Source organism: Peromyscus leucopus, chromosome X (assembly GCF_004664715.2).
Source record: "Peromyscus leucopus breed LL Stock chromosome X, UCI_PerLeu_2.1, whole genome shotgun sequence".
NCBI classification, from domain to species: domain Eukaryota; kingdom Metazoa; phylum Chordata; class Mammalia; order Rodentia; family Cricetidae; genus Peromyscus; species Peromyscus leucopus.
In genome coordinates, this window is record NC_051083.1 from 112,783,596 (window position 1) to 112,805,019 (window position 21,424).

The 21,424-nt window shown below is 38.4% G+C and overlaps 2 pseudogenes; both read right to left on the reverse strand.

Annotated features, from left to right (window-relative positions):
• The window catches only part of LOC114705467, a 57,141-nt pseudogene extending 39,391 nt beyond the window's left edge, over positions 1-17,750 (reverse strand).
• A 454-nt stretch (positions 17,751-18,204) lies between these two features.
• On the reverse strand, positions 18,205-19,206 carry LOC114705468 (annotated as a pseudogene).
• Positions 19,207-21,424: the final 2,218 nt, after the last annotated feature.

A 21,424-nucleotide genomic window follows, 5' to 3' on the forward strand; every position in this document is an offset into this window, starting at 1 on the left:
TTAACTTGTTATTTTATGTGGAGAAATTATATCAGTTATGATAGTGGAGGAACCTAATCATCATCTCAACCAGCTTGTCAACTTCAATCTCAACTTGCCAGTGGGAAGTGATACTTATACCAATATGTACTATTGATACTGTGGGATGAGAATTGCCTTTTATATTTGCAGTCTCATCTGAGGTCCAGATCAACCCATGAGAAAAAATGCTGGACACTCCCAACCAAAGTGTCATCTACTAAATGCCTGATTAATATTTCTCAGAATTTTAAAGGTCATCAAAAACAAAAAAAACAAAATTCTAAGAGACATTCACAACCATGAGCAATTAAGAAAACATGTGCATTAAATGTGATATGGTATCTTGGATGAGATTCTTAAACAGAAAAAGGACATTAGGGAAAACTGAAAATTTGAGTACAGTATGGAGTTTGGTTAATAATACTTTAACACTTATTATTTATGAAAAATAGGGGATGGAGAGAGAGTTCCACAGTTAAGAGCCTGGCTCAAAATGATCTGCTGGTCTCTGCAGGCACTGCATGTATGCAATACACATGTATAGGCAAAGCATCCACATGTATAAAATACAATATATAAACAAAAATTATGACTATTGAACTACAATAATGTTCAATAATGTTAGAAACAACAGAGGAAAGTGAGTATGAGGATTATATAAAGAAAATCTCAACTACTCTGTAAATCTAAAAAGATTACTAATATAAAGTAAAAGGACCACCATTAAAATGCTAGAAATTTATCAGTTGTCTCCAATGTAATACAAATGAAAGAGGAATAGTATTCTACTTTGAGACAAATTACCAAGTGTTCTGGTGCCATAAAAACACCTGTACTTTGTTGTCACTCCTCAAAAAAATGGAATCTGCATGGATAAGAGACATTAGAGAGTGGTGGAAACATCCAAGGGACAACAATGTGTAGAGACAGCAACCTCAGGTGAACATGTAGTCAATGGTCAACGCAACATCGAATGCATATGGTGAACAAACTTGTTTGTGATGTTATAGCAGAATTCCAGGCTGGTGAAATGACTCAACAGGTAAAAGTGCTTGCAGCAAGAGCCTGAAGACCTGGATTGGATCCCCAGGACCCAGACCCCACAGTGGAAGGAGATAACCAACTCCTGAACGCTTGTGCACACACCCACACATCCACATGATAAAAACACATAAAAATTTTAAAAACAATATAGCAGAAATCTACTACTGATTTCCTAAAACATTGGAGAAAGAGTAGGAAGCTGAGATCCCCTAAGACACAAGTGAAGAAGGAAGCAGTGGCACTGGTTTATGTTTTATTTCTTGAGCACTAAGACATCTTGGGAATTAGATATACAGTGTGAAGCCTGCCCTGGGTCCTTTGAAAGTATGGTTTCTTGCCAGTGTGCTGAAAGTTAATGCATTCCACTTCACAAAAGCCAACTGCTAAATCTTCAGAAATTTTGTGAGCCATTTGTTAAATATGGATAGCCATTGTTAAAAATGAAATTACATGTGCATATAATTGAATTATATTAAAATGAAAGGTGATATTGTAAATGCATCTCTTTCTAATTCTTGTGCTATATTTCACTTTCATTGCCCTTGAAATTGGTCCATAGTATCTCTATGGTGGAGATCCCATGTAGCAGAATGATGTTATAAACCTCTTTAAACTCTACCTTTCCTGGCATTAAAACTATAGCTTGACATCAACCACAGGGAGAAATATTTATAACATGAAAATTAGAAACCACTAAATCTCAAGATTTTGCACCTTGCTTTATTGATAGTCTAGACATTAAAAGATAATAGATCAAGTATAAATAATGAAGATAAAATTTAAAACTGTTATATCTGTATTCATTTCATCAAGATTAGCACAAAACATAAATGATTTACCTTTTAACATTATCTTCTGATTTAGAAAAAATGCCTGCATCGCTAATAAACAAATGAAGTTCTGATACACATCTTTGTCATTTCACTTTCATTACTCATTAAGCATAACCGGAAATGTCTACCACATTTGTGTTAGTATGACATTCATTTATCATTCACAAATGTAGTTTGGTTACATATGTAAGAAATTGACAAAAATCAACATAACATTCTACAAGAACACTTTGCCTCTCTGGAATGAAATAAAAAAGAACAATGTATAAAATTTTAAAAATTGTCTGCTACCAATTTTAAAATAATATGACATAGAAATATATTTATAGGCATGTACACTTTTCTTTCATTCTGGAGAATTAGTTGTTCAGCTTTTACAAGTACACCACAAGCAAATTTTCCCCATGGTTTCAGGGATGCCATGATTATATCAGTAGTTAGTAGAGTCCTAGTTCATTGCTTAGGGTTTGTAAGTTTCTGCAAGTGAGATTTGTTGAACTCCAGCCTGAGAAACAAAAATAAGAAAGCAGAGACTGTGGGAAGCAGCTGGGCAGGAGCTGAGGCATGAGCAGGAGACATCTAGGAAAACTGAAAGAATGAAGACAAAATCCTCATACATGTTAAGTAGTTTTAGCCAAATAGTTCTAGCTGTGTCTCTGCTTCCCCCCAACTGAACCAGTTGCAAGTAAGCAAGCTCTATTCATATATCCTTGTTGTCTAAAGTAGGGCAATTACATTCAATTTGAAGAAACTTCTGTTAGCAGCAAAAAATTAGTATCTGAAATGGAAGAAGCTTTTATAACAGCGTGTAAGAACGTGAAAAATACAAGGATGAATAATATACTGAGATACACACACACACACACACACACACACACACACACACACACACACACACACACTACATGTTATTGTCCACTATTGGCTTTACCACAAATAATGAATACAGGACTTTGTCTATTATAAGAGGTGTCTCAGAGGATCTACTAATATTATAGTAACCAAATACCTTCTTTCAGAGAGACTCCTATCAAGTCAGAGTAAGAGAGAATCATACAATCATAGTCTTTCTTGATGCTGCTGCCTTAATTACTACACAAACAGTAGCTATCACCCATGCTTGATACAACTCTGTCTGTGTGTGTGAATGTAAAACCTTTAAGAAATCCCTTCACCTTTTTTGATGTTTTTAAAATAAAGCAGCAGCTTTCTAGTTTAACTCTAATATTTTACTTATTAAATGTGTGTTGTGATGGAAGAGAAAAGGGACAGGGTCAACTTAAAAGTTATAAAGTGACAAATCTCAAGACAATAGGATGCTGTAGCCAACACAAAATGATAAACAAGATCCCATCTCTTCCCAGCACCACATTCAGTAACTTCAAGCTGATAGCTTTAAATCGGCTTTGATATAAGTATTTATAACACATAGCTGCCCCAAATAGATAAGAAACCCCTACCATTCAACAACAAAAGAGTTTTTTAGTGAGCAAAGGATGTACACAGATGTTTTGCTAAAGACAAAAATGGACAATACGTGTATAGAATGTTGTTCAGTATCACCAATTATTTAATAAAAGTTAAATAATATAATATAAATATAATATATAATTTTTATAAATATAAAAAATATAAATAAAAGTTAAAACAACAATGAGATGTTGCATCAAAACTGCTACACTGGTCACTGCCAAAAACAAAAGGCAATGGATGCTAGACTTTTCATTTCAATTGTAAGCGATGTTAGAATTTTCGTTGTTGTAACAAAGCACCTGATGGACCACTTTAAAAGGAGAACACATTTGTTTCTGCTCACAATTCCTGAGACTTGTCTCCATTGTTTTGCATCATGGTGAGGCAGAGCATCAGAGCAGGGATGGCATAGAAGAGTAGGTTGTTTCCTCATGTCGGCCAAAAAGAAAAGCTAGAGTCAAAGAGGGTTCCAGAGAAACACATAGCTCCCAAGGGCATGCTCCCAGTGACTTAGACCTCACCCCACGAAGTTTCCAGAAACCTTTTAAAATAGCACTAGAAATGGGAATAAAATCCTCAATCCATGAGGCTGTGAGAGATATTTCATGTTTAAAGCACAATGGCAAGGATCTAGAGGAAGTAGAATCCTAATACACTATTGGCAGGAATATAAATTGAGGAAGCTATTATATTACAAAAAACAATATAGAGTTCTTCTCAAAAGCTAGAACTAGAGATTTCCATATGATCCAACAAATACATTTCTGGCAAAAGGAAAGTGGGGTACTGAAGAGATCCTGTACTCTCATGTTCATTGCAGCATTACCCCCAGCAAACAAAATCTGCATGGACCCACTGGAACAACATTATACTGAGACAGACAGTTACAGAAGAACAACTACCACGTACTACCACCTATATGGGGATTTAAGAGTCAAATTTATAGACGCAAAGAGCAGAATGTTGGTTGCCATGAACTAAGGCAAGGGGATATTAGAGGTTGCTGTTTCATAAGTATAGTCTTAAGTGTATAAAATGAATAATTTCTAGAGATTTCTAAACAACATTGTCATATATTTTATAATACAATATTGTGAAAATAAGATTCTCTGAAGAGGGTAAGTACTCTTACTACAATTTAAAAAAAAGATAGAGGAATAACTGATGGGACTCAGCTACCACCTTCATTTTACAACACAAGAATCCAATTTCAATTCCTCTGTCAATTCATTACCCAGTGTTTCACTGCACAATATTCCCTCAACAAACTGTGTCATTCCTACAAACCACGGGAAGTAAACAAAGCATTTGCTTATTAAAGAATAAAGATCTGATGAGAAGGGCTTTTAGGGTATGCTCAGTGGTTAAGAGCATTTGCTACTCTTGCCGAGGACATCAGCTTTGTTCCTAGCATCCACATAGTGACTTAAAACCATCTGTAACTGAAATTCCAGGGGATCTAACACCCACTTCTTACCTGTGTCGACAATAGGCATGCTTATGGTGTATGTGCACATATGCTGGTAAAACACTCTTATACATAAAATAAAAATAAATCTTTTGGCTAATTACGAAAAGAAAAGATCTACTGGGAATTGCCAATCAAACATATATTAGAAATGTTCACTTGTATTCCAGACAGATACTGAAGGCCAACTGAGCAGCTTTCAGAAACATTGTGTCTCACTTTATTTTCCTGTTGCTACAATAAAATACACAGACAAATGCAAGTTAAAGGATAAAGGGTTGCGCTTGCCTCACAGTTACATATCATTGGGGAAAAGGTACATTACTGTAAGATGAATTGCTAAAGGGTCTAATAAGTGAAATAACCAGAGCCAGGTATTGGGGTGAACACTGAAAGATCAGAGAAGCAGAACAAGCCACATCCACCCTCACCTTGCTAACTTCTCAGCTGATCTTGTTTCCTCAAACTGGAAGCCTCTGAGTTCTCACCCGAATGGATCTCAGCTGAACTGCTGCTAAAAGCCTAAAAACTTAAAGGGGCTTCTAGTTCCTGGCCATCACGCCTTATATACCTTTCTGCTTCCTGCCATCACTTCCTGGGATTAAAGGCATGTGCCACCATGCCTGGCTCAGATTCCAGTTTGTCCTTGAGCTCACAGAGATCTGGATGGATCTCTGCCTCCAGAATGCTAAGATTAAAGGTGTGTGTGCCTCTATGTCTATCTAGTGGCTGTTCTGTTCTCTGACCCCAGATAAGTTTATTAGGGTGCACAGTATATTGGGGGACACAATATCATCACATATTACAGTCCATAACTGCGGAGAAGGCACAGTTATGTGTCTATGCTGAAGCAAGAGCTAGCTGGCTACACTGCATCCATAGCCAAGCAGCAGAGAGCAATGAAATGCTTGGGCTCAGCTTCCTCTCTTATTTTCATCCAGACCAGGACTCAGCCCGTGGGATGCAGCCACCTATATTGGGTGGGTCTTTCCACTTCAATTAATATAATCAAGAAAATTCTCCACAGACATGCTCAGAGGCCCATCTCCTGGGGGATTCTAGATTTGGCTGGGTTAACTATTAGCCAAACCTATCAAGACCCAGAAGAGCTTCCTCTGATGGCTAGGCCTGGTTGTCAACTTGACTGCATTAAGAGTTACTTAGGGTTAAACATGCCTTGTGTTTGCAGGAGTGTTTTCAGAGGTGACTGACGTCTATGACAATGACTGGGAAGAAAATACCTAAATTACCAATGCCTTTCAGCAGGTTTCCAGTTTTAAAAGGAGAAGTAGTCTAGGGGAAAGCAAATTGGGTATAGGCCTCCATTCTTTATCCTGAGACAGTTTCTCTCAATGTCAACGCAATTCCAGCATTCTCTACACAGCTTTCAGGCTTTACACACTATGCTGAGACAGCTAAAATGTTCAAGTACTTGGACTCATAAGCTACCAGGTTCTCTGTCTTTCCTATATGCAGATGTCCATTGCTGTGCTATCTATTCCCTGTTATTTAAGCCTATTTATTAAAGCCCTGTAGTTGGAAGTTTTCCTGTCCTGACCACCTACTCCCCATCCTGGCAGCTGCTTCTTCCAAATTACCACACAGAGACTTAATATTACTTATAATTGCCTGGCCAATAGCTCAGGCTCGTTTCTAGCTAACTCACACATATAAATTAACCCATATTTCTAATTGTGCTTTGGAACATGGCTTATGGCTCGTTAGCTCATTTTCTACATATCCTGCCTGCTCCATGGCTGACTGGCATCTCTCCTGACTCAGCCCTTCCTCCTTCCATAGTCCTCTGTGTCTGGCTATCCTGCCTATACTTTCTGCCTGGCTATTGGCCTGTCAGCTTTTTATTAACCAATGAGAGCAATTCGTATCCACAGTGTATAGAAGGATTGTTCCACAGCAAAGCCCTATTTTATAATATATAAATATGACCACTTTAGGTACATTCTTGTGGCCATCACCTCTAAAGAAGCCTGTCTAATTGACTACCCTTCATGGACACCTTTCTATTCCAGCCATGCATTAACATTTGAGACCATGAAGGGATCAGAAAAAGAAACTGGATTTTAAGTATTTTAGGTATGCAGATGCTCCCAGGTAGTTTAGTATTTATCATAATAGTTTCCACACATTACATTGATTCTCAGCTCCTCACTTTTACATGCAGAAATTTTTTATTATTTTTATTTTTGTAGTACTGGCTATCTTGGAACTCACTATGCAGACCAGGCTGGCCTTGAACTTTGAGCGATTCTTCTATCTTGATATCTGTTATATTCGAATATTCTTGTTTCTTCATTATGTATGGTTATATTAATAAAATATAGAGTGCTTTGGTTTTTCTGTGTTTTGCTTTCCTAAACTAATCCTGAAACACATCATATTTCATCATCAAATTAATTTTTGGGAAATAATATGATAAAATTGTAAAAGTGAATTCTTTGGGAGGTCAAGCCATAGATGATGCCAAAGTGCATCAAATTCTGAACAGAGAATAGTCTATCTTGTGCAACTAAAATATATGGTAATGCAGTCAGGTGACAAAGAAATGAAAGGCAGAAAATGGGACATCTTCCTTTATTCTTTGAAGGAAGAGAGAAAGACTATCAGTAGTTGGGCTGGAGTGCTCTTGATTATTACTGTCAGGATAAGCCAAGAATTGCACAATCCTAGGAAGGATCTGTGATGCTTAACAAGACAGGGGAAGGGAGGCATGATATAAGAAAAGCACAAAGTACAATTTAAGTCCTAAATCACTAAAAGATAGATCTTTCCTCAGCAGAAATGGGGGATATAGATGGCTCAGCCAGTAAAGGCACTTGCCACAAAACCTAACAACCCAATCACATATGGCAGAAGGAGAGAAATTACTCTTGTAATTTCACATGGACAAACACACACACACACACACACACACACACACACACACACACAGGGTGTGGAAGAAAAATTATAAAAAAGAAATCTGAAACTTCACTTTGCATTTTTAAAATACACATAATTGCCTTTGGAAAGGATATAACTGATAAGGGACCATAATCCAAAATATAGAAATAATTTAAAACATTCAAAAATACAGTCCAATTTAAACTGGCCAAAGTCCTTAACAGATACTTCATCAAAAAAGACACACTATTGGCAAACATCTGAAAAGATGCTGCCTATCAGGAAAATACAAACTAAAACAACACTGGGCTACCATGCCACATCCCCTAGGATGGCCAATCTCCAGAACACTGGCAATAGCAAATGCCAGTGGGGATATGAAGCAGTAAGAACTCTTGTTAATTGTTTATTGTGGCAATTCTCAACCTATGAGTTGCAATCCCCTTTGGAGTTCGAGGGACACTTTCACAGAGGTCACATATAAAATATCCCACATATCAGATATTTACAATTCATAACAGTAGCAAAACTACAATTATAAAGCAACAATGAAATAATGTTATGGTTGGTGGTCAGCATAACATGAGAAACTGTATTAAAGGGTCACAGGAAGATTGAGAACCTTTGGCATAGAGGAATGCAAAATGATAGCAGTTTCTTAGAAAAGCTAATCATACTGTTACCATAAAACCTAGCCATCACAATCTTTGGTATCTATTCAAATGTCCTGAAAACTTACGTCCTGAACAACACCTATGCATGGGTGTTTAATAGCAGATTTATTTTATAATTGTCAAAACTTAGAAGCAACTAAGATGTCCTTTAGAAGTAAATGGAAAATAATGGCACATCAAGATGCGAAAAATTATTCCATGTGAAAAATAAATGAGTATCAAGCCATGAAGAGATATGAAGAAAACTTAAATAACTGAGTGAAGTATGGAAGTCTGTGCAGTAGTTTCAATTATCTGACACACATAAGAAGACAAAACTATAGATACATTTTTTAAAAATAAATTAATGGCTGACAATAGCAAGGGAAATGAATGGGCAAGGCTCAGAGAATATTTTCTTACATTTTAATGAAATTTGTATAATTTTAAATAATACTGTATATTTAGCATATTCTGATCCATACTTCCACTTGCCCATTTTCTATCCCTTGCCATCCCACAAGTCTCCTCCATCTTTCTAACGACTTTGACTTTTCTTTCTGTATCTAGATAAAATCTAGGAGTTATAAATGAGAATAAACATATTTGTCTGTTTTGAGAATGGCTTGATTTATTTAATATGATTATCTCTAGTTGTATGCATTTTCTTGCAAATAGCATAACTTCATTTTCCTTATACATTTTTCTGTTGTTGGACCTCTAGGTTGGTTCTGGAGCTTAACTATTATAAATAAAATTGCAATATTTGTTAATGTTCAAGTATCTGTGATATGTTAACCTGGGGTCCTATGGGCAAATACCCAGAAGTGGTATCTCTGGGTCATACTGACAATCTAGTTAAATTTTGAAGGCCCATACTGACCATCAAAGTGCCTTGACTAGTTTATATTTCCACCAGTAGTAAATAAAAGGCTCCCATTTCTCCATATCCTTGACAGCATTTATTTTCTTAATGACTGCAATTCTCAGTGGAATAAGAATGGGACCACAGTGAAGTTTTGATTTGTGTATCTATGATGACTGGTGAAGTTATTCATGTATTTATTAGCTAGTTGTCATTCATCTTTAGATAGCTATCTGTTCATTTTTCTCTGGGCTCAGAAGAATATTATTGCCAATAAAATGAGTATGGTGATATTGGATAATGCCATTATACATTTATCAAAACCCATAGAATGTACAATAGTGAAATCTAGTGTAAATTGTGGGCTTTGGATATGATATAGGATCATCATTTGTAACAAGCATACTATTCCGGTGGGCAATGTTGATAATAGGGAGGCTTGCACATGTTCAGTGGTAAAAAGTGTAAGAGAAATCTCAGGATGCTCCTCTCAATTTTGCTGTGAAGACAAAACTTCTCTGAAAAGCAAAGCTCATTATAAAAAATTCCCAGTTAGATTGTGGATGACACACATGACTAAATGTAGTGACTGGATGAAAATTACTGCCAGTAAGTTGTATCAATTGGTTATAAAGTTTCAGAATATATTTTTAAATAATGTGTATTTTGCTACACATAGCTAAGAAGCTCTATTTATATTTACTCAGGTGACAATAAGAAAAACTAGGCAGAATGAATTGCTTATACTTGGATTTACGAAAATGAAAAAGAGAGGTGGGAGGGAGGAAAGAAGCAAGAATTATAAATTGGGGCTTGGAAGCAGCTTAGTCAGCATCCATTATAACCAACCCCTCAGAGAATGCTAAAAGTACTAACGTGGTAGCACCATTGGGACATTGGCATCTGCGGAAAGAAAGAAGCACAAGGTGAGTTTCTGAGAGAAACTTTAGCATCTTTCCATCCCTGGTTCTTACTCTCCTTTCTGGGTCCTGATGCCTCTGTGCATGCATGCAAGTGTGCCTGCATGTTTGCCTGCATGCACGTGTGAGGAAATAAAAGGTTGTCAAAAACACCCCAACAAATGAAGAGTCACTCATAGAACTAAATCGACCCAATAGTGAGCATTTAGATTTCTCTGCTTTTAATTTCAATTCTCAGAACTACAAGAAAAGGGAACTACAAGAAAAGGGGTCCACAAATCCTCACATAGTCTCTAGAGCAGCAAAAGTGCAGTACAGATCAGCACAATGAGCTCCTGTCACAGACTAACTACATAGTATTCACCCACTGCTCCAAATTGCTAGGCTAGACTAAAATGACAATTTCTGAGAAATGGAGGAATTAAATGACTAAATTGATTCACACCCACTTCTTTAGTCCCTCTCCCATTCCCAGGATCATTCAAATGCCCCCAGAAGAGTACTCCTCAGGAAACCTTCCCTCTGCCCCTGCCTCTGTCCTTTGGTTGATAGATTCTAAAACTTCTGCAGAAAGAATCTGTTCATGCTACATAACAAACAGCTAACATTCATTGCAAGCACACTGCATTTGCTAATCAGGACCAGCCCTGCACATTACTGCTGGTTCTTTATCAGGAAGACTTTTCAACCACAGATATATAGAGTGTCTAATATGCACATGACATATAAATATATTTTTCTATAGAGATACATGGATAAATAAGACAAGGAGCTTGTACTCAAAAGGTTTTATAAATAGACAAAGAAGATACACAAATGTATCTTATAGGATGGTTATGACTGGACTACAAAATGTTACCCACAGGCTCGTGCATTGAAGTTTAGTCTCAAGCCTTCACATATTTATTAACTAGTTGTCATTCATCTTTTGAGAACTATCTGTTCATTTCTCTGGGCTCAGAAGAGTTTTAAGAACAATAAAACTTTTCTGTATGGTAACGTTGGATGCCATTATACATTCATCAAAATCCTATTATTTTTGGAATGTTCAGGAGGTAGGTAATGGCTGAAAAATTACATCACTATAAGCACGTCTTTAAGAACCCAGTCTCTTTATGTAAACCACGAAGTAAAGAAGCTCCTTACCATACATTTCTGCCACCATGATGTTCTGTCCAAATGCAAGGAGCCAAGCAAAAATGGACTCATGTAAGTTTGAGTTAAAATAAACTCTTTCTCCCTGGAGCACTAACTCACTAACTAATGTAATAACTGAGTGAAACCTAGCTCTTAACAGAGCAGAAACACAGAAGTATGCAAGCATGTGATATCTGGAAAGATTAAGGCCAAGAGGAATCAGGATGAAAATTATCAGCTCATGTTTACTGAGTATTTACCATTTGCTCAAATTGCATAATAAGTCCATTTTTCATATACCACCTCATTTAATTCTCATAATCAAAAAAGTAGCTTCATCTCCACATAAAGATATAAAGAAAATAAATAACACATCCAAAATCATGTAACTAGTTAAAGCTTGGAATTAGCCTGCTACGGTTTACATGTTTGTGTCCCCCAAATTCATAGTTAAGATTAGTTTGTAACTAATATAAAAAGGGATTCAGTCTTGATTGTAGGGCTCTCATAATTAGAATTTATCTGTTTGAAACAGAACTGAAGTTCTAAGTCCCTTTTTCACAATGCAAAGATGGTTTAGGAGTTGGGCTCTTACCAGATAGTAAATACATAGGCACATTGGCCTCAGGCTTCCTGACCTCCATATTTGTGCAAAATGTCTACTGTATACAATCTACCCAGCCTGTAATATTTTATTCTCAAATCGCTGAGGATCTATTCTAGATCTTTCTTACTCCACAACTCAAGGCAGAGTACAGAGAAAAAGATACTATAATCTTACAAAGATGGCAAGATTCTTTTTTTATAATTTTAGGATTATTGGCTCTCTCTTTGTCTCTCTCTCTCTCTCTCTGTCTCCCTCCCTCCCTCCTCCCCTCCCTCCCCCTCTCTCTCTTTCTCTCTCTCTCTTTCTCTCTTGCTCCCTTGCTCTCCTTCATTTCTTTTTGTATGGCCCAAGCACTATTCTATACTAGTGAAGAAAAGATGCAAATTTGCTCCTCCTATTTGAAGTTACATTATAATGAAAGGTAAGTTCTCTTAGGGAGAAAATCTAATGTATTGTAAGATATAATCTAACAAATGCTTAGGGCAAAAGTAGCTAAGGACAGCTAGCAAAGACTACCAGGTACATCTTTGTAGTGTAACATAGTTAATAAGAGGACACACAACAGATAAAGAATGGACAACTAACCAAAGAGAAAAGGAGGAGGAGGAGGAGGAAGAAGAAGAGCTGTAGGGATATTTTTAATTGAAGGGAAGAGTACAGATGAAATTTAAATAAAATATTGTTTTGGTAGTTTCAAGGGAAAGTGAGGGTATATGTAAATTAGTCAACATAATGCCTGGAGTCAGAAATAGATCCAGGGTCCTGTCTCCTAGGAAACTAACGAATTAAGACAAATGTGTCTAAAATCCTTTATTTGAAAATCAACAACTGGATTGGAAATTAAGGCTGCTTTCAGGCAAGAATGAAAAGTTCCATTGTCATTAATATGATTCATACGACAAAGTTTTGAAAACCTAACATATTAGTCAGCAAGAGTTTTCAGTATTATATTCTTTAGTTAATTTCCAAAAGGATTCTAAGTTAATTTTTCCAGGTTCACAAAATTCATGCTGCAACTCTAATGACCTGAGTTTTAAGTAGCAGAGACATTAAAAGGTAAGCAGGCAGCTCTGTCTACACAGAGAGGAAGTAATTTAACATTCTCCAGTGCACTATAAAAGGGAAGGAATAAGATGGGAGGGCACAATTGGAGTAAGATGAAGTAATACTCTGTAGAAGGTAGTGTGGCCCTGCTCAGAATACTGAGGAAAGTCTGTTAAATTCAAGAACAGATTATGGGCAGAATGGCAGTAAGAGAACCAGAGGGGGAAACCCTATTTACATCAAGTCAATACAGTGTAACAGGTTCACCAAAGAGTTTAAAATGGGTTTGTATTTACACAGGACATGAGGAAATTTCACATCATAGACCACAAGTGTAGAAAAATCTACAAGCTGACTTAGAATATACAAGACATGGAAAACCAAAGAAATGCTATCTCAATCTGCAAGGAACAAAGCAGAGAACATATTTCGTCAAGAAATAGATATCAGAAATCAAGTTCCACCTCTATTAGTCAATAACCAACAAAATCAAAAGTACACACAGAGAAGTCACACTGCCCAATTAGTATGAATAAGCAAGTGAGACAAACAAAATATTAGGAAATTAAGAAAGCCAAAGTTAATTGAGACACTATTTCCACCTGTCTTTATCTTCCTCAGGAAGCAGGCAATTACATGGAACCCTAATTACCTCCTTCTGAAGGTAGGAAAATCAGTTGCAGTAGCTAATGAAAATCAAGTTCCCATAGATGTGTTATGGTGGGAATATGGAGAGGGTGAGTAGACTTCCAGCAACATGCTACAGTCATTTTACTGAGACGAAGATTACTTTAAACCTATCAGAAATGAAACTCTGTTATCTTAGCAACTGTATGCTACTTTTCTTGTTTTTGACAGAAAATTCTTAAAATAAACAGTTCCAAAGAAGATTTTTTTTTACTCCTGGCTTCAAATATTTCAGTCTATAATGCTTGGCTCCATTGAATCTGGAACATGGGAAGTCAGAATATCATGGCACTAGGAGAATGTGGCAGAGGTACTCACACCATGGTAGACAGGAAAACGAGAGGGATGCTTTCACTAACTGGTTTTGTATTCCACTTAGATTTGTGGCCTGTGAAGAACATCCTCCCTAACCTTAGTTAATTCTCTCTGGAATTCCCTCTAATGCACAAAGGGAATTGTGGGTTGCTAATATTTTAGGAGCTTCCCATTCTATTCGAGATAAACCATCAGGTACTCTTAACAATATACAATCTTTTAAAAGGTGATTGTATTCTTTTTGAGAACTTCATGCATGAGAACATCATCTATATCACCTCCCTCCATCTCTTCCTCCAACTCCTCCCATGTCCCCCTCTAAAATTCATGAGCTCTTCTTCAGTCATTATTGGAACATGTATATATATTGGTATGTATGTATATATAGATATATATATATACATATATATATGTGTGTGTGTGTGTGTGTACACTTAAGGCATAATCCACTTAATTCACTTAGCTTTTCTCATATGTACATGTGTCTGGGATTGACCATTTGGGATTAGGAAACTTATGTAGGAGCACATCCATGGTGGAAATCTATTCTTCCTCTATTTTCCCAATTAGTACTCCATTTACTTTCATGTGTGTATTAATCAGGGTTCTCTAGAGAAACAGAACAGATAGAATTAGTCTATATCTCTATATATTTATCTTTTTAATATATATAATATATATTATGTGGGGGTTATTAGGGTGGCTTATTACTAGTAGGCTATGGTCTACTAGTCCAACAATGGCTATCTACCAACAGAACATCCAAGAATCCAATAGCTGTTCAGTCTATGAGGCTGGATTTCTCAGATGGTCTTCATTATATATTGGAGTCCCAAAGAAGGAGGCTCTAATGCTAGGGAAGGAACAGACTTGCCAGTGTAAGTAAACAAGCCAAAAGCAAAAGCTTCAATCTTCCACATCCTTTAAACAGCTGCCAGCAGAAGGTATGGCCCAGAATAAAGGTGGATATTCCCATCTCAAAATATCTGGATTAAAAGTAGATCCTCCCACTTCAAATAATTTAATTTAGGAAAACATCCCTTGCAAGTGTATACCCAGATGCTTGGGTTTTAGTTAATTCCAGATGTAGTCAAGCTGACAACCAAGAGGAACCATCAGAATTCCACCCTTGTCAGCTTGACACACAATCATATCTTGTTAGGACATGCTTAATTTTCTAATGAAAACAATAATCAGGTTATAATTCTGCCTAACACACTATAACTGTCTGATGTACAAACACAAACACATTAAAATTTTTAGAATAGGTGGCAATGTCCCTTAAGGGAAATTTTATCATCTCAAAAGTAAAATACATCCACTGATAATCTCTTAATTGATGTTACATTACATGATAAAGAAATTCAGGGAAGAAAACACAATATCTGTACAAATACATTTTTAAACAAAATGCTGCAGAAACACTCACGCCAATTATAATCCTCATTTCCTCTACTCCCTGTTCTGTATTTCCTCTACTGTCTGCAAGCACTTCAGCAGGTCTTGGATATTTCCTGCAGGAGTGACACATACCTTCATTTCTGATGGCTCTGTGCCATTTATCAACCTGCCTGGATTAGGCAGGCTGTTGTAGTTTCCCATTGACTTTAATCACAGGACAGGGTAATACCAAGAGACACCCTAAAGGATCTCCTATATTCCAGACATAATCCTTTTTACCTCCGCTGTGGAGAAGCAATCCAATTTCCCCATGGTAATCTGGATCAATTAACCCTTCTAACACTGTCATTCCTTTCTTAGCCTAGTGGACAGTGGGAAGTCTGAGCTTCCAGTTCAATGGAATGTACTTCTAGGCCAGTAGTACTGAAAGTCACTGGAACAGGAAGCAAAAATTTTCCTAGTGAGTCACTAGGGGTGATAGTGTGTAAAACTATTCCCTTTCCCTTCCCTTGATTCCTGGACCTGTGAATCCTGGCTATAGGAGAAACTACACCATATATTGGATGCTGATTCAACACATATACTACCTTCTGGAGAAGCCTACCCCAGACCTCCAGGGTGCTGCTACTCAGTTGGCACTATAACTGTGTTTTCAACAGTCATTTCATCATTCCATCTTTCTATCAGGCCAGCTGCCTCAGGATGGTGGGGGACATGGTAAGACTAGTGGATTTCATGACCATGGGACCACTGATGCACTTCTCTGGCTATAAAGTGAGTTCCTTGGTCAGAAGCAATACTGTGTGGAATACTATTATGGCAGATAAGTCAAACTGTAAATCCATGAATGGTGGTTTTGGCAGAAGCATTGTATATAGAAAAGGCAAATCCATAACCAGAATAAACACCTACTTCAGTAAGGACAAAGCTTTGTTCTCTTTGGGGAGAAAGTGGTCCAACATAGTCAGCCTGCCACCAGGTCATAGGTTCATCGCCCTGGAAAATGGTACCATATCTGGGACTCACTGTTGGTCTCTGCTGTTGGCAGATCTGGGACTCAGCAGCAGCTGTATCCAGGTCAGCCCTGGTGAGTGTCAGCCTATGTTGTAGAGCCCATATATAGCCTCCATCCCTGCCACCATGGCCACCTTGTTCATGGACCCATTGGGCACTGTCAAGGATGTCTAGAGAAAGAGGCTGACTAGCCACAGAACAGGTCATCTTATCTACTTGATTATGGAACCTCTCCTAAGCTAAGTCACCTTGTGATGAGAATTTATATGGGACACAAATATCTTCACATCCTTTGCCCATATCTAGCCACATACTTCTTCCCCAGATGTCTTTCTTACCAATTTTGCAATCATGTTTTATATAATTCCATGACCATCCAGGCAGTCCATTGGCTACAGCCCATGAATCAGTGAACAATCACATGTATGGCTGTGGTGGTATTGTGTTCCCCAAAATATTGTGTATCCTAATAAACTTATCTGGGGTCAGAGAACAGAAAAGCCACAATATTAAACATAGAGGATAGGCAGTGGTAGCACACGCCTTTAATCCTAGCATTCCAGAGGCAGAAATCCATGTGTTCAAGGATACAGCCAAGCATGGTGACTCACACCTTTAATACCAGAAAGCGAGCCTTTAATCCCAGGGAGTGGTGGTAGAAAGAAGAAAGATATATAAGGTGTGAGGACCAGAAACTAGAAGCTTTTAGCTGGTTAAGCTTCAGGTTTTTGAGCAGCAGTTCAGTTGAGAGCCATTGGGATGAGGACACAGAAGCTTCCAGTCTGAGAAAATAAGACCAGCTGAGAAATTGGCCAGGTGCGGTTAGCTGTGTCTCATTCTGTCTCTCTGATCTTCCAGTATTCACCCCAATAACTGGCCCCGCGTTTGATCTTATTAGTAAGAACTGTTAAGATTCACACTACATATGGCCATTTTTTCCATCCAAACAAAATGTATTTCCACATGTACTGTGCTAATTTCTGCCCCTTTGCTGGTGTCTTTCAGGGTTATCCCAGAATGAGTTGTAACGCTGTAGTTGTCCACTTGTGCAGAGTCATCAGTAAACTAGGCCCTAGTCTTCTCTTCCTCAGTCAACCCATCATAAGGCACACCCCCATGAGGCTATATATAGGTGCATGCTTGAGAGCAAATGGCATTATAATGGGAATAGAAACCATAAGCATTTGAGCAACTTCTTCATGTAACATGCTTATGTGTTCAGGACCTTCTTGGGCTCAATCATATATATACCACTCTCATTTGATAATGGATTGCTGCTGTGTACATACTACTTTATGGTTTGGCTGGTCAGATAATACCCACCTCATGATGACCAGTTTAGGTTGCAAGGTAACTTGATGGTCCATTGTGAAATGTCCAGTTCAGCCCAAGAAGTTGAAGAATAGTTGTCTGATTTAATGGCAGAGCCAAGAATAACCATCACAATGTTTTGTTTTTATCACCCAACTAGTTTTATTACAGTTGCTTATACAGGCATGAATGGAGTTCTTTATATAAATAACAGTGGCTACACCAATGAGGATAGTGTTTCTCCATCCCACAACAAAATGAACAAAAACGGATATACAATCGATACATGAAGACAAGTCATTAAAAGACATGAAATGAATATAGAAATGTAGTCCTAAGAAAGGGGTCACAAATCTAAAGTAGTTAGGCTTTAAGTCTCAGTAAGGCAAGTGTGTTCTTCAGTGATATTTGTTTTTGTTGTTTGTAAGGTATGTACTTTTATTAAAATGGTCTCGTTAGTGTATAGGCAAGCCCTAGATGCCTTGACACCTCAGTGAACTCCCAGGGAGATCAAAAGCAGTGAACAATGGAGGATCTGGACATGTTGTACTCCTCCTTGCTGATCCACATCTCCTAGAAAGTGATTAGTAAGACCAGGATGAAGCTACTGATCCACATAGAGTATGAGCACTTAGAGAAGTGATGGTCTTGATCTTCATGATGCTGGGAACCAGAGCAGCAATATCCTTCTGCATCTTGTCACTGATGCCTGATCACACTGTAGTGACACCAGACAGAACTGTGTGGGCATTGAGGTTTTGTAGATGTTGACATCACACTGTGACGGAATTAAAGGTAATTTCTTGGATGCCACAGGATTCCATATCCAGAAAGAAATGTTGGAAGAGACTCTCTGGGCAGTGGATCCACTCATTGCCAAAAGTCTTGACCTGGTCATCAGGCTTCTCATAGTATTCTTCTCTCAGGAAGGAGAAGGATGCAGCAGTGGCCATCTCTTGCTAAAATTTCATGGTAACATACAACATTTTCTCCTTGATGTCATGCACAATTTCCCACTCAACTATGGTAATAAAGCTATAACCGCACAGTTAGAATTTCCATGAGGTAGTTTGTTAGATCTAGGCTAGCCAGGTCCACATGCATGATGGTGTAGGGGAAAGAGTAGCCTTCATAGCTGAGTACACATGACCAATCTCTGGAATCTATCACAAGTTGGTGGTAAGACCAGAGGTATCCCAGGTAGAACTGTCTGAAAGGTTAGGTACATGGCTGGGGTGTAGAAGGTCTAAACATGATCTGGGAAATATTTTCATGATTGGCCTTGAGGTTCAGGGGTTTTTCAGTGAGTAACATCAGGATCTCTGTCGGGGGCACATGTAACTTGTAAAAATTGTGGTGTCAGATATTTTTCATGTCATTCCAGTTGGTAACAATGCTATGCTTGACAGGCTATTTCAGGGTCAGGATGACTCTGTTTTTCTAGGCCTCATGGCCCACATAGTCCTTCTGGCCTATGCCCAACATCACATCCTGGTACAGCAGGAATTCCATGTTGAGGAGAAGATTGCCTAGTGAGCATTATCAGCTACAAATCAGTTTTTCAAAAGCTGAATTCATTGTTGTCCAAGTCATCCATGCCAACTGAGTGACGGGTTAGGAACAATAGCAGAAGAGCTGCAAGAGGCATATGATTGAGGGGTAGATATGAATTTTATACTGTGTTCAGTAATATTATATTTGTCCCACACAATGACTTTAAAAGTTGACTAAACTAACTTTTGCTGTGGGATGGTTTGTATGTCAAATTGCTCTGATTGGTCAATAAATAAAACACTGATTGGCCAGTAGCCAGGCAGGAAGTAGGTGGGACAAGGAGAGAGGAGAATTCTGGGAGGCGGAAGGCTGAGGCAGAGACACTGCCACCCACCGCCATGACCAGCAGCATGTGAAGACTCCGGTAAGCCACCAGCCACGTGGCAAGGTATAGATTTATGGAAATGGATTAATTTAAGCTATAAGAACAGTTAGCAAGAAGCCTGCCATGGCCATACAGTTTGTATGCAATATAAGTCTCTGTGTTTACTTGGTTGGGTCCGAGTGGCTGTGGGACTGGTGGGTGACAAAGATTTGTCCTGACTGTGGGCAAGGCAGGAAAACTCTAGCTACAAATGGCGCCCAACGAGAGGGCAAGAGTTTTCACCTAAAACCTGAGAAAAGATTCTAAAATGGAGCTAAAAACAACTTCCTAATTGTCTCTCTCAAATGAGCAGCAGCTGCCGGTTTGAGTTACTGGCGGGTTCCTGGCATGTGCGCTCGATCTGCAGTATGGCGGAATGAGGCCTCTGCAAGTGGCGCATTAAGCTGCATGGTGGATTTAGCTTTTGCTAGTACAAAACAAAAAGAGGTTTCTGGGCTACATGCTGCTTTGATAAGAAGCATAGACCCACTATTTCTGAGAGTTGATGGCTCCCAGAGCTTGCGGAAAATGTATCACCGCCATGTTGGGAAGCTGAAGTGGGAGGAGCCAGCAGCCACAGTGTTAAAAAGGCTGCAGCTTAAAGCAATAGGCTCAAGGTAATATAAAAAATAAGCCAGGTAAAGATGGCTACCACACAGAGAATCTGGATTATGTTCTCTTTGATATTCGTAACTGAAGAAAAACATTTGATTGCAAAAGCTGTTAAGTTATGCCAAAATGTGTATTTTAAAGGTACCTTGACTTCAAAATTTGGCTATAAGGATATGTTGCTTTGGAAAAGAGGCTCTGCTTTTGTTTCTACAGAAAGCCAGAGGCTATGGATTTGTTCCAGATTAAGATACATCAGGTTTGACCAGCCAAGACCACCTGAAAGGTCTCTGATGACACCATGGCCCAGATGATCCAACATCCAGAATCGTTTCAAGGCAACTGGCTCAGACAATACAGCCTCACGGACTACTCCATGATCCTAAAATATTCTTTGTGTCCCCATAAGATACAGTGCCCCCCTCCAGCAGGAAGTAGTAAGAGAAGCTACGCCCAAATTCCCAATATACCAAGCTAGCTTTGGAGATGTATAAAAGTTAAAACCTTCCTTTTTAAAAAAAGAAAAGGGGAAGTGCTGTGGGATGGTTTGTATGTCAAATTGCTCTGATTGGTCAATAAATAAAACACTGATTGGCCAGTGGCCAGGCAGGAAGTAGGTGGGACAAGGAGAGAGGAGAATTCTGGGAGGCGGAAGGCTGAGGCAGAGACACTGCCACCCACCGCCATGACCAGCAGCATGTGAAGACTCCGGTAAGCCACCAGCCACGTGGCAAGGTATAGATTTATGGAAATGGATTAATTTAAGCTATAAGAACAGTTAGCAAGAAGCCTGCCACGGCCATACAGTTTGTATGCAATATAAGTCTCTGTGTTTACTTGGTTGGGTCTGAGTGGCTATGGGACTGGTGGGTGACAAAGATTTGTCCTGACTGTGGGCAAGGCAGGAAAACTCTAGCTACAAACTTTTCTAACTTAACAAATTGAAACCAGCATGTTCTCTCTCTCTCTCTCTCTCTCTCTCTCTCTCTCTCTCTCTCTCTCTCTCTAACAAAAATCAAGTTACCTGTTTGCTTCTTTTGAAGAATCAAAAGATTTAACAAGATCTGGACCATGTTCTCAAGTGACAAGAAGGCTGGAGTGGGTGGGAAATGGGTTTCAGTCACAATGTATTTCTGAATATTTCATATCCATCCAGTTTCACTTACCTTACTTATATTACCACTCAGATTTCCAGAGGAGTTT